General features: G+C 49.8%; 2 pseudogenes; both read right to left on the bottom strand.

Moving 5' to 3' along the window:
• Positions 1 to 895: 895 nt before the first annotated feature.
• Positions 896 to 4,795, bottom strand: LOC108296515 (annotated as a pseudogene).
• A 3,279-nt stretch (positions 4,796 to 8,074) lies between these two features.
• The window catches only part of LOC108296514, a 4,403-nt pseudogene continuing 3,479 nt past the window's right edge, over positions 8,075 to 8,998 (bottom strand).

Genomic DNA, 8,998 nt, shown 5'->3' with positions numbered 1-8,998 from the left:
ACAAGACTGTGTTAGTAACTCAATGTCATCCTCCTTTCGATGATCTTCCCTACATTATAGGGGCCAGAAAACTGTGAATGTGAGCCCCACACTCCAGAATCTCTGAAAACTAGAGTCTGCCAGTGTGAGGAATTTACAGAAGTTTTGGAAGTCCTAAATTAGATAGGTAAGTAGGAAGGTAACTAGGTAGGTAGATGATTGATAGTGGAAGAGAGAAAGAGGTCACTGCTCCTTTGGAAACAGCAAGAAGGTATATAAACTTCAGTAGATGTGAGACTTTGAGAGGCTGCTAGGGATTTTCCTGGTATTTTTCCTTTCCTTTTTTTTTTTTTTTTTGAGATGGAGTCCCACTTCATCATCAAGCTGGAGTGCAGTGGCACAATCTCGGCTCACAGCAACCTCTGCCTCCTGGGTTCAAGCAATTCTCCTGTCTCAGCCTTGAGTAGCTGGGACTACAGGTGTGGACCACCATGCCCAGCTAATTTTGTTTTTGTATTTTTAGTAGAGATGGGGTTTCACCATGTTGGCCAGGATGGTCTCGATCTCCTGACCTTGTGTGCCCACCTCAGCCTCCCAAAGTGCTGAGATTACAAGTGTGAGCCCCCAGACCCAGCCTTTTCTCTTCTTTAGAAGGACACTAGTCATACTGAATTAGGGACCTCCTTCATGGCCTTGTAGATTCTTAGTAGAATAATTCATATCCCCCACTTCTCATGTCTCCATATCCTGAGATTGCAACCAAAATACTTTTGTGTTCTTTAAAGGCCCTACCTCCAAATATGGTCATGTTGGGGGGGGGCCAGAGCTTCAACATATTAATTTGGGTGGGAGGGTACCATTTAGTTCATAATACCTACTATGCAACAGATTTAAACCACACACACCAAACATTCATCTACATCTCCGTCAGTTCTGAACTAGGTAGAAAATGAAAATAACATTTTTCAGGCCAGCAAAACCCTGCACATCGACCAAAGTGAGGCATATACATTTAATTCCTAACACAGTGAGAAAATTTCAGAGTTTAAGCAGAAAAGTAACACAATCTGATTTATAAGGATGACTCTGGCCATTGTGTGGAACATCTATTTCAAATTACTAAGTCTTTTTCAAGCCTATGTGACAAGGTTCTGTTCTAAGTGCCTTAAAATGCTATATTTTGTCCTCACTACCACTCTATGAGATTATTATCCTCATTTTGCAGATAAAGAAACTGTGATTCGGGCAAGTGAAGTCACCTCCCTAAGGCCACAGAGCTAGTATCTGCTGATGCCAGAGTTCACACCCACTATGTTTAACTCAGTTAAACATACACATGGCATAGAAACACATTTATGTAGTCGCTTCAAAAGTAAAGGAAGATACACATGGAACTATTAACAATATCTGTGTCTGGATGATGATATTTTTTTAGGCATGATAATGTAGTGTGAAGAACTAGCAAATAGAAGTTAAGAGCTTGTGTTATGGAATTTATAGATCATAATGACTAAACATGGACATAAGCACCACTGTTTTCCAGGCACTATTTTGAGTGTTTCACAGGTGTGAGCTCCTTGAATTCTCAGAAGAGATCTGCCTGCCCTTGGAAGTCCGTTCTTTTTCTTCTAATGAACCTTGCTGTTTTTTTTGTTTTTTTAAAGATAACTTGTTCATATCTGAGTAGAACAAAACAAAACATAGGCAGTTGCACAGGCCAAGAATGGGGGCAGGGTCACGGGTTAGGCACCTCTTGCTGTAGTATGCAGAAAGGATGCAGAACTGATGTATACAGTGGCATTTACAAATTTAGACAAAAGATGGGAGATTAAATGGTAGAACAGAATAAACTTGTGACGGAGCAGGTGTGTGTGGGCATGGGGGTCTGATGTAGGATGAAGAAGAACAGGTGGATTCAGTTTCTCCGCAGAATCCAAACGGATTGGACGCCGTTAAACAAGATGAGGAATGAATAAGGACGAGCAGGCTGGGGCTGGTTTGTGCGGGGTGTGGAACGCAGGTCAGAGTTCAGGTTAAATCAACGTTCGCTGAGATTTCACTGGGTTCCAGATACGGACATAAAGTCCTTCATACGTGGAACCAGGTGCCTCAGGAAGGACAGAGGTGAGCCGCCTCGAAAACAGATACCCTCTCCAGGGGTTTGTAGTTGAAGAGGCACAGCTCTTGTCCTGGAGTTGGTGGGGGCAGCGAGAAGTGCAAGATACTTGGTGACAGGAATCACGAATGCAGTCTTGTGTTGCACAGGGTCCACCCTGCAGAGGAACGAGCGACTGCTCAGTCACCACGAGGTCCTTCCGAACATGCCAAAGTCCTGGATGTGTGTCTCGGGGTCCACACTGAAGCCCCGAGCCCTCCAAGCTTCCTAGAAGCGTGTAGGAGGCATGGTGAACATGCATATAGCCACCCCAAAGGCGGCAGAAAGTTGGTTTTCTGAGGAGCAACAGAGCAGTTTGAAGACGGATTTATTTGTGTGTGTGTGTGTGTGTGTGTGTGTGTGTGTGTGTGTGTGTGTTGAAAAGGAACTTTATTGGGTGCTGGGGATTCCGATGAGATCCATGAGGATGCCGTCCTCCGTGACGCTGGGCTGCAGGCCCGGCTGGGGGACCTGGCAGTGGAGCCTGTGGGGGAAGCTGTGCGGGCCAGGACTCGGCGGGTGGTGGATGCAAGAGTGGGGGCCCCAGGTGGGGCTGCCCAGGCCCTGGTGCGGTGGGGGCAGCAGTGCAGGAGCCCCTGGTGGCTGGAGGTGGTGGAGAGAGGCCTGGGGTGGGGGCACCCCAGTCTGGGGTGGTGGTGGGTTGAGGAGAAGGCTCCGCAGCTGGGGGTTGGCCCCAGGGTTCTGGGACCAAAGGATGGGTCCAGGAGGGGGTGGGTCAGAAGCTGCTCCAGGAGGGCCTTGGGGGGCACCTGCCGGGAGCCGGGCAGTACTTTGGGTCTGGGGCTGCCCTGTGGCCCCAGAGGCCCCTATGGTACCCTGAGGCTGGGGCTGCGGTGTGTGGAGCTGGAGCTGCAGATTCTGTGAGGGCCTTGCTTGGTCCTCCATAATGGGCCCCAGCCCAGGGGGTACCTGCTGTCCCCCCATTCCTCGCTGCTGCTGCTCCAGCTTCTGCTGCTGGACCTGCTTGTGGTTGGTGATGACCCGCCGGATGCCACTGAGGAAGTCACTCTGGTCGTACAGGATGAGGCCCATGAAGATCTTCTTGGACGAGTACAGGAGCATGAGCGCGCGCACCTCAAGGGCGCCTTGTGGGGGAAGTGCACACAGCCTGCAAAGCCATTGCCCATGATGCAGTAGAGGCCTTTGAGAGAGTCCAGGTCTTTGCTGGTGAAATGGAACTGGACCATCCTTCAGTTCCGGAACAAAGGGCCCAGGGTGGTCAGCAGCTGCTGGGGGATGAGCTGCAGGATTAGCTTCTGGCGCCACTGCTCGGTCTTTAGGTTCTCGCCATGATTCACGTAGACCTGGCAGGGCAGTGACTGCGTCAGCTTGGTTTTGGCATCCACAGAGGCAGGTTTGAATTTCTCCTGCCACTCAAGGCCAGAAGCTTATTGGAGACTGCTGCCCACCGAGGGCTGGGGCTCCCAGCTGGGCTGGGGAAGGGCCACTCACCCCTCCTGGGGCCACGGTGCCTGCCATAGATGGTGCCCCGGGTTGCGCTGTGGGAGCCAGGCCTGAGCCAGGGGCCACGGTGGAGACCAGGCTGGGCTGCGAAGCAGGTGGCAGCCTGGGGGCGAAGAGGGTCCTGGGGGTAGTGGGGGAGCTGGGGCCTGGCTGAAGGGGGGATCCACTCCGGGAGCGGCTTGTTGGAGAGGGGTGATGGGCGAGAAGCGAGGGTCCAGCCCAGCCTTCTGGTTCTTGGCCTCCACTGCATTATGGGCGGCCACCTGAGCTGCGCTCAGGTTCCCAGGAACCTGGCACTGCGGGGGTACAGGAGGAAGAGGCTGCTGGGGGGCTGCTGAGAGAGTGGCACCCGAGGGTGCGGCGGGAGGCAGGGGGACTGGCTGCTTTGGCTGGAGGGGGCCTGGGGCCGAGCCACCCCCAACAGGCAGCACGAGGCCCCGAACCAGCACCACATGCCTCGGGTCCTGGCTCACGACTGTCTGAGGCTGCAGCGGCTCCAGCAAGGTCGCGGGAGCTGCCTTCTCAAACCGAAGCCGAAGGCCGGCAGCTTCCGGGGAGACACGATGGAAAAGTGGATCCCCCGCTCCCCCGTCTGCTGCACAAGAGTCTCAGTTGTGCATCCAGAGCATGTGGTGCTGTCGACAGCAGGCGACAGGTACGGGGGCGAGGTGCAGATTAGGAGGCAGAGCCTGTGCGTCTGGCCAATCTGCTCGCGCAGCGTCTTGAAGTCACTGAACAGCGGCAAGGCTGTGCTGAGTCCCGCGATGAGGCTGCAGCTCTCGCCACCCCCGCCCACGAACTTAATGCCATCCAGCCAGGTGACAAACTCATAGGCGCTGCTGGCGGGAGCGTGACACTGTACGTAGGACTCGGGAGCGCAGTCCACCGTGCTGAACACCACGAGGCTGTACTGGGTCCCCCCATAGTCACCGCCTCTTCAGCCAATAACTGCACAGAGGAGTCGGCGTTCACCGTGACGGAGCCGCTGCTCACAAAGTACTTGGAGGTGGTGCGGTCCTCTGCATGCACCACGACCAGCCCAGGCCGTAGGGCCTGCAGCGTGGGCACGTGGGCCGCCGGGATGCCGAAGGCCCCGGTCAGTGTGGGCACGTCCACCTGCCGGACGTTGGCACCGTTGAAGAACACCTGCGTGGGGGAGGCGAAGGTGAAGGACATCTGGCCGGGGCCGGGGCGGCGGCGGCCTCGGCGTAAGCACCGGCCTGGCGCACAGAGCAAAATACTGTCAAAAAAAAAAAAAAAAAAAAAAAAAAAAAAAAAACTAGCCAGGTGTGGTGGTGCACACCTGTAGTCCCAGGAGGCACAGGCAGGAGGATCGTTTGAGCCCCGGTTGTCTGAGTTCGAGGTTGCAGTGAGCAGTGCACCACTGCAGTCCAGCCTGGGTAACATAGGGAGAGGCTATGGCAGGAGCCTATCTCAAAAAAAAAAATAAATAAATAAATCAAAAGGTTAGAAGATACCATTAAGAAAATCTCTTGCCAGGCACAGTGGCTCACACCTGTAATCACAGGTTTTTGGGAGGCTGAAGCAGGCAGACCACTTGAGGCCAGGAGTTTGAGACCAGCCTGGGCAACATGGCAAAACCCCGTCTCTACTAAAAATACAAAAATTATCCAGGCATGGTGGCATACGCTTGTAATCCCAGCTACTCAGGAGGCTGAGGCATGAGAATCACTTGAACCCAAAGGCAGAGGTTGCAATGAATCAAGATCATGCCACTGACCTCCACCCTGGGCAACAGAGCAAGACTCTATCTCAAAAAAAAAGGAAAAAAGAAAACGAAAATTCACTGATCAGCCCAGGAAACCCAGGGTATCTAACGAATACCCTAGAGAGAACAGTAAAAATAATGGGAAGGAAATTAAACAATAAAATTAAAAAAAAAAAGGTTTAAGGCCGGTGCTGCAGTCAGGTTGCTGTGTGCCATGATCATTCCTATGAATAGCCACTCCACTCCTGCTTGGACAACATAGCCAGATCCTGTCTGTCAACTTTTCTTTTCTTTTTTTTTTTTAAACAGAATTTCACTCTTGTTGCCCAAGCTAGAGTGCAATGGTGTGATCTCAGCTCACTGAAACCTCTGTCTGCCAGGTTCAAGCAATTCTTCTGTCTCAGCCTCCCGAGCAGCTGGGGTTACAGGTAGTACAGGTACACACCTCCACACCTGGCTAATTTTTCATATTTTTAGTAGAAATGGGGTTTCACCATGTTAGCCAGGCTGGTCTTGAATTGCTGACCTCAGCTGATCCACTTACGTCAGCCTCCCAAGGTGCTGGGATACAGGATACAGGATATACCACCCCCGGCCAACATTTTTTTTTTTTTTAATTTAAAAAAAGAAATTCTTTGAAACAGAGTTAGGCATGTCAAAAGTTTGCCAGAGAATATCTCAACTTTAGCAACCAAAGCTGGCTTGTTAGATGGTGAAGAGATGGGGCTCTGTGTTGAGACTTCCTGGGTTTGAATCCAAAATCTTCAACTTACTGGCCATGTGACCTTGGAAATGTGACCTCCTCTCCCCAAGCCTGTTTTCTTCTCTGTAAAGTGGGTCAATAAGAGACAACCTTCATTAAACACAATGTCTTGGACAGATGTTATTTTAAACAGTTCACAGGTAGAATTTTCTTAAATCCTTTCAACAACCTCATCAGCTTGGCACTTTTATTACCTCATTATAAAGATAAGAAAACTGGGTCATGTAGAGGTTAGGCTACTTGCCTAAATGTGGAGCCAGGACCTTAATACAAATAACCTAGCTTCAGGGCATGCATTCCTAATAATTAAATTCTACTACTTCTCAGTAATAATAGTAGACACCTGAGGGGATGTTTGTGGCGATAAATCACATAAGACATGTACAATGCTCAGGAGGGTCAGCAGCAGTAGTATAATTGCTAATAATAATAGTAATTATTATCATTACTATGTAGAGGTAAGTATTTCTGCATAAGCCCAAAATTTCCACCCCACTGTGAAAAAAATCTTTGCCGTGGATTTGATATATTTACATGATTCTCCTAGTTCCTCTGCTCCCAAAGAAAAAGTCTAGCTCTTTCCCTGATCCATCCCCCAACCCCCCATCTTGCCTGCCCCACTGTGCACAGAGATGAGCCTGCTCTCCCAGGACTGTGTGCCTTTGCTCATGTCATTACTTGTGTGACAATTACTTGTGTGTCATTACTTGTGCTCACTGGCAAACTCCTTCTCCCTTTGCAGATGAACGGCTGCTTCCTGTATGCCCTGGAGTTGCTGGGCAGAGCTCTCCACCAAGTTGAGCTAGAATCACTTTCAGTTACATGTGTCTGTCTCCCTCGTGGTGCTGGAATGGGACACTTGGTCTAGCAATTTTTCTTTCTCCAGTGCTTGATACAAAGCTGGCATATGATACACGCTCAGTGGATGTTTGTGGAACGAATCAGTGACTCACAATTAGGATGACTGCTACTGAGTAGTGAGTGTATCGCAGGAAGCCCCCAGGTGGCTTCTGTGCTGCATTACAGTTATGGTTACAAATGGCATACATGTAATTCAGATGAATTTAGATGAAAATAGAGGGAGTCTATGGAACCGTAGAAACTGATTGGTGGCTATATAGTGTTTGCTTTATAAATATATAATGTAGTCCATTTTATTCAGTCTTCTGTTTGTTTTATTCCGTTTCTGTATGCACGATGTCGCGAATTTTGCTTATTTTAATTCATTTTTCAAGCTTCGAATGAAAAAGTTGATGACAAACAAAAAAAATCCCAATAAGAAAATCATAAAACTAAATGAAGCCTTTTTAAAAATATTTGTTTATTTTACAGAAAGGGTCTGTTCTGGGGTACAGTGGCACAATCATATCTCACTGCAACCTCAACCTCCTGGGCTCAAGTGCCCCTTTCTCCTCAACCTCCCTAGTAGCTAGGTTTACTGGTATGTGCCACTGTGCCTAGCTAATTAAAAACATTTTTTTTTTTTTTTTTTTTTTTGCAGAGACAGGGTATTGCTTTGTTGCTCAGGCTGGTCTCAAACTCCCAGCCTCAAATGATCCTCCTGTTTCAGTCAAAGTGTTGGAATTATAGGTGTGAGCCGCTGCACCTTACTAAATGTAGCCTTTTAACTGATTTTCTTTTTTTTTTTGAGACAAAGTCTCACTCTGTAACCCAAGCTGGAGTGCAGTGGTGTGAACATGGCTCTCTGCAAGCTTTGACTTCCTGGTCTTCAGCAAGTCTGCCTCAAGCTCCCCAAGTAGCTGAGATTACAGGTGCATGCCACCATTCCCAGCTAACTTTCATATGGATGGGGTTTCGCCATGTTGCCCATGCTGCTTTCAAACTTCTGAGCTCATACAATCTGCCTGCTTTGGCCTCCCAAAGTGCTGGGAAGGAATGAGCCATTGCACCCAGTGTGATATTTGGAAATATTAAAATATGTCGTTAAATCTTAATATTTACTTTAATTGTGGCTTAAAATGCAAATGTCATTAATACATTTTTTTTTAAATGTGCGCACCTGCACTGCTTTGAAGATGGCAATGATGCCCGTAGGCCAGAAGCAGCAGATGGTGGTCAGCACCGCCATGGGCATGTAGTCCTGTGGCAGGCACCTCGGCTCCATTAGGGCCAGTCCTGGGCCCTGGGGTGGCGGGGGCAGAGTGGAGGTCGCTGCTATCCCCCCCAGGGTCCCACCTGCATATGGCGTGCCCACCGGGTAGACAGGCACATATGCAGTGCAGGGCTGCAGCTGCAGGGGGTATCCTAGCACTACATAGCCCCCCCCAGCGGCACCGTGCCCACAGTCCCCACCTGCGTGGACACCCCGAAGCCGGGGGCCTGGGCAGTCTGGGCGGGAGCTGGTGGGGATGGGGCGGCGGCAGCGGGCGGAGGCGGGGGAAGTGGGCCCTCGAAGGGAGTCTCCTGACTTTTCAGATGACATGGCTGCAGTGTCACTGGGACAGGGTCCCTGCAGCTGGAGTCGGGGGTCCCTGGCCCGTGCTGGAGTCTGGATGCTGGATGGCGCACTGGGAACTATTATTCTAAAGGAAGTAACTCAGGAGTGGAAAACCAAACATCGTAGGTTCTCACTGATATGTGGGAGCTAAGCTATGAGGGCGCAAAGGCTTAAGAATGATACAGTGGACTTTGGGAACTTCGGGGGATAGGTGGGAGGATGAGGGAGAAAAGACTACAAATGGGGTGCAGTGCAAAACAAATTTTAAATTTGTTTTCCTTTCTCAAATGATGGGAAATGATTAGCAGTGCACCCTATTTGATGGTGATGGGCGCACCAAAATCTCACGGATCACCGTTAAAGAACGTACTCTTGTAACCAAATACCACCTGTACCCCAATAACGTATGGGAAAACTAAAAAAAAAAAA

The sequence above is a fragment of the Cebus imitator genome, unplaced genomic scaffold (genome assembly GCF_001604975.1).
Source record: "Cebus imitator isolate Cc_AM_T3 unplaced genomic scaffold, Cebus_imitator-1.0 Scaffold721, whole genome shotgun sequence".
NCBI classification, from domain to species: domain Eukaryota; kingdom Metazoa; phylum Chordata; class Mammalia; order Primates; family Cebidae; genus Cebus; species Cebus imitator.
Note: the sequence above shows the minus strand (reverse complement) of the source record. Positions and strands in the feature narration are given on the sequence as shown.